This window comes from Anomalospiza imberbis, chromosome 17, assembly GCF_031753505.1.
Source record: "Anomalospiza imberbis isolate Cuckoo-Finch-1a 21T00152 chromosome 17, ASM3175350v1, whole genome shotgun sequence".
In the NCBI taxonomy this organism is placed as follows: domain Eukaryota; kingdom Metazoa; phylum Chordata; class Aves; order Passeriformes; family Viduidae; genus Anomalospiza; species Anomalospiza imberbis.
Genome location: NC_089697.1, coordinates 1,980,717 through 1,985,924, shown reverse-complemented (window position 1 = coordinate 1,985,924; position 5,208 = coordinate 1,980,717). Strand labels below are relative to the sequence as shown.

Sequence of the window (5,208 nt, the reverse complement as noted above, 5' to 3'; positions counted from 1 at the left end):
TCACAGCCTGCCCTCTCCATCCTCCCCAGCAAACCAACCCCAGCCAAGTCCTTCTTCCCAGCATGCAGCCAGCTCCCAACCCTGCCCAGCTCACTCTGGTGGAGTATTGTCGCCCTGTTCTTTTGAGAGTTTTAAAGTTCTTCTAAAAGTTTTCTATGCCTTCTGATGTTTACATATTTCTACTGGAGTTCTCATGCACGTTCATGTAAATAATGATTGTTTTGCATTCTTCTTTGTGGGTGGAGAGAATTGATGGACTGTTGGTTTGACCAATGTGGTTGGAGAGGTGACAATTTCACCCTCCAATCCACTGTTACTTTTAGAATCCTATATATTGCAGAATCAGAAAATCAAATCTCTCTCTTTTGGTTCTTCTTCCCTCTTTTACATCTAACGTGTGTGTGTGAGTTGTTTCGTGTCCTAGTACGACAGAGTTCCTAGGCCTGGGAACAATTCCTGAGCTGGTTTTTCTGATGGGCTCCTCAGGGTGAGGGGTGGGACCGGCAGCTGCCTGCCCCAGGGCTGGGTGTGAGACATTAATTTTGAAAAATTAAGAATTTTAGGAAAGCTAAGATGATAGTTAAATTAGATGTTGCTGAGTTAGCGGAAGTAGATAAATAGGCTTTGCTCATAGTTAACAGTAGCAAGATCTTAGATAAGATATCCAGGATCTAGTAACTCATTGCTTGTCAACTTTATGTTTGGGTAGCTGTGCTTATCATGAAAAACAGAATGTGATAAACAGATTTCAGGGACACAAAAAGAGTTGCAGACTTCCCATACTTGAGGAATCCATTGAACACAGGAAAACTACAAGGATTCATTTGTCACGTATGCACGGGAAAGGTAGAAAGGTCAGAATGAGGAAGACTTATTTTACTTCTTCATTTTGGAGACCCCTCCCCAAAGTGGACCCCTGACTCATTTCAGGGAACAAAACTACGAATGCTTAATAGACTTTTTGCCAATTAGCATACGAAGCAGAACAGAAGAAGTGACAGGGACATGAATATGCATTCATATTTTGTGTATTCAAGACTTCTGTAAATAAAAGGGCTTTGTAATGCCTGTGATTTTTGCAGTGCACATTAGGGAGTTATCCCATGTGCTGCCCGGCCGTTGTAATAAACATACACTTTCTAACTTTAAACTGTTAGAGAGTTTTGTCCGTCTAAGGTAGATATCGATATTAGATCGATATTCATATTTTAGTAAATCAGGTGTGCTGTGTAGCACAGGGACCAGACACCCTGAGCTGCCTCAGAACTGTCCCTCTGTGCCATGCAGACCTGATCCAGAACTGCAGATCCTAAAGAAACATGAGGTATGGATGTCTGATCGAATTAAAAATCTGCCAGGTGCCTTCCTACAACTTCCACTTAACATTATCCATAATGCAAGGCTCTGTTCCCTGCGATCCCGGGAGCAGCACGTCCATCCTTCATCATTACTCTGCCCACACTGTCCTGATGGGCTGGGAAGTGAATTATGGAGGAGACATTACCCTGGGAAGAGCTGACCTTGTCCTTAACCTCAGCACATTCTTCAATTAATGCCCCACAAGACAAATTAATTCTATTAATCCTGAGAGGCCTCTAAGCAGATGAATTGGGATTTCTGCCTTTCTCCCTAAACCTACTCCTTCCTTCCCCTCCCTAATGAACCTGTGCTTGCAATCAATAGGTAAAAGTCTGGCACTGTTTGAAAGCAAAAATAAGCAGAGTTGTGCTTACAGCCTGGCTTGCCTCCTAAACCCTGCTGTGAAGGAGAAAGGATTCTAAAAGCTGATATGTATTTCATTTTCCTGTCCCCAACAGGCTCGGCAGCTTTTCCTCACACAATTGGTGCTGCAAAATCCAACCTTAGCAGGAGGAAGAGTCACTTCCAGAGCAGCTAAAATTTGCTCACTCTGCCTGTACTGCAAGCAACAGGCTCTGCTGAACATGAGGGAAAATGGAAAGGGTGGTTCTGTAAAGATTTTGGGGTGGAAAAGGCTGAGATTATGTTTTGGGGATTTCCCAGTGAGATTCTCCAGGGAAGTGCCCTGTAATCCCCATTCAGTGCAGGAGAACACTGAGCATGGCTGTGTCCATGGGGCCTGAGCATGTGGGGTCTTGTCCAAAAGATCCCAAATTACCAGGATAGGGCGTTGTGCTGGGGCGTCCTGGAGAGCCGGAGGGGGCCAAGTTGGAGGTGAAAAACTTCCAGTGCACAAAGGAAAGGTTTCAGGGGTGAGAAATGGGCTACAGGAACTCCTCATGGGGCCAACCACAGACAGCCCCACGCTGCCTCCTGACTCCTTCCTGGCTCCCAAACCTTCTGTAGCCCTCCTGGGCTCTTCCCAGAGCATTCCTGCAGGTACAGACCGTTCTAGGAATGCTGCTTCCCTCTAGCTGGCTGCTGGCACCTGAGCAGGGTCAGCAGTTCAACAGGAACAACAGTGTCAGACAGGCAACAGGAACAACCAGCTTTGGGAACAGCAGGAACGGCTTGCTCAGACTGAGTCTGACCTCAGAAAACACCAGAGGGAACCCAAACTTCACTGGTTTGCAACCCTCTGACCACTGGTTTGTAGCCAAGCAAGTCCCTGCATTGTGCCTTGGCTCCTAAATCATCCTTCAGACAGTTTGCCCTTGGGAAAAAAGTGGTGCTTGGACATGAGGTGTCCAGCTGAGACCTCCTGGGCTGCACTTCCCAGTCCAGGGACAGCATTCAAGGGACTGGTTTAAGGATCTTTTCAAAAACTTTGCCTGACTGGCAATCACCAGTAACACTCTGAGCACTTGTCCACTTTGCAACCTCAGTTTTATTATTTTATTTTATTTTATTTTATTTTATTTTATTTTATTTTATTTATTTTATTTATTTTATTTTATTTTGTTAGACAGCTGTGAGTACTGTCAGTACCTAAGACATGCCCATGGTAATGAGAGAGACCATTTCTTGTGGCATAATGACCATAATTAAGGATGGGATTTTTCAAAAGCAATCAGGGAAGTCAATAAGAGTCCATAAGAAGTGGGTGCCTCATTTCCTCGAGGTGCTTTTGCAAATCCTACCCTAAAATATTGATATTTCATGTGGGCACATCTAAGTCTGTGTGGGAGAAGCCTCAAATCCTTTTTGAAAAGTGCTATGCATATTGTAATTGGAACAGATTAATATGAATCTCTGTGGCTGCTTAACCTTTTATTCTCCTTATTTCAAAAATCACTGAGTATTTCAGTCACAAGCAACTGTATCCTGCAGTTAATGAAGGGCCAGATCCAGCTATGTCACTGGCACGGCTGCCCTGACTGCAGCAGAACAATCCTGATCCACCCCAGCCAGGGATCAGGGGCTAAGAAGCAACCAGAGTCATATTATCAAGCTGCAAATATATGCAGAGAAGTGTGTGTTATCCAGTGCTCAGCATACTTAATGTCTCTGCAGGCAGCCAGCATCCAGCCTGGAAATAGGGCACACTCTCCTGGCAGCCGGGGCAATTCGTGGTGGGGCAGCTTCACCTGGGCAGCAGGATCTTCTCCACGGGGTGGAATTCCCAGGCAGGGGTGGAGATCCATTGGAAAGAGATGCTCCAGGGCACACAAACAGGGTGCTGAGTGCAAGGATCACAGGGGGAAGCCGAGTTTGAGTAAAACAGGAGTTTAGAGCTGATCATCAAGGCAGGCTCACCATGAGAGCTGGATGTAGCTATTGGGTGTAAATTCTGCTGCTGTCCCCAGCAGCCCAACTGCCTGGGACACGAGTGGATGTTCCCTCTCCTCTGCAGTCACTTGTGCTTACTGATCACGTGCCTCACTTCATTTGATGCCTTTGATCAAACTCAGAGTCCCAAAAGAAGCCCCATGCAGAAAAGCCACATCTCACCTGGTGTCACACCAGGGCTGGGACACCAAGCCCAGTTCATCTGTTCAAGCCCATGGAATGGCTTGGGAGGGTTCACAACTGCCTCTCTCCATCCACATCATCAGTTATCCCCCAGCTTGCACCAGAACCTCAGCCCAAATCCCTTTCCTATCAATGTTTCGGGTGAATTGACTCTTTCCCACCTCCGAAAGCAAAGACTTAGTAACAAGCAAGTGCCACACATCGGTGAAGAGAAGGAGGTGGGAAAACACAAAGGAAAAGGAAGTGTTTGGGCTGATTAAGGAACACTGTGCGGCAATTAATTTCCATTTGAATGCTGACAGACAGGGATAACCTCTGCATTCCAGAGGGCAGTGCCTCATCAGATGCTCCTCAGGTACTCCAGGCTGGATTTATGCAGCAGGCAGTAATCCAGCTCGAAATGGAAGTGAAACAGGGTGGAAAGTAAATCACCGACTTGTTCTGAGTAAATAGAAACTCTGTGTTATGGCTGGCACGTGAAAATGGGGAGGGCAGGGTGTGCAAGTGGTTGGCTCATCCCTGGGGTTGAGGGGCTGGAGCAGAGCAGGGTCACCCTGTGGAGTGGGAGGGAGGGAGGGAGGGAGAGGTGGCAGCAGGAATCTTCTGGTATTGCTGCAGGCCCCCAGGCACAACTCCCTGAAGGATTCCAGCCCTTCTCAGGGGTGGTGGGGCATGCCAAGTGTTGTTCTCTGGGGCACTCTGTGGGCTGGGCCACCCAGAGCTGCACCGAGCCTCTGTCCTGTCCCTGCTGGTGGCCCGTGCCAGGGCAGCCCTCCAGAGCTGGGCAGGCACAGCGTGATGCTGCACCAAAACAATTCTGTGCCTCACCCTGCAGTCCTTCCAGGCAGTCACTCCTTCCCGGGCTCCAGGAAAAGCAAAGTGTTCCCATCATCACCCAGTGTTCAGCTGAGCACCTCCTGAGGCACCTAACACTGATCCACCTTGTAGCTGCACCCGCTGTGGTCCTGGTGTGAGAAACGACCGCTCACTTTTTAAAATTTTAAAGGTTTATTAAACCTTAACAAAAAATGCAACAAAAGGACTAAATAAGGAAAAATTACAGCGCTGGGAGTCCCCCTGGTGACTGCCAGCCACGTGCTGCTCTTCAAAATGGATGCTCTCCCTTTTATACCTCTAGTCCCTCCTAAAGTCCTGTCAGTCGGCTCCTTCCTTGCTGTCCAGGGGTGGAGATCACTTTCTTACACCTTGGTTGGTCAGGTTTTACCACAGTAACAAATCAAGCTCCCCAAATGCCCCGAGTACCAAGGCCATCCCATGATAACAATACTGGGGGGAACACATTGCAGTAACATAACT

The 5,208-nt window shown here is 47.5% G+C and overlaps 1 long non-coding RNA gene across 1 annotated transcript; it reads left to right on the top strand.

Annotated features, from left to right (window-relative positions):
• The first annotated feature begins 440 nt into the window (after nt 1-440).
• Nucleotides 441-2,018, top strand: LOC137483948 (uncharacterized). Its single transcript, XR_011004685.1, has 3 exons — nt 441-526; nt 1,221-1,358; nt 1,818-2,018. It is a non-coding gene; the product is annotated as an uncharacterized lncRNA (long non-coding RNA).
• The last annotated feature ends 3,190 nt before the right edge of the window (nt 2,019-5,208 follow it).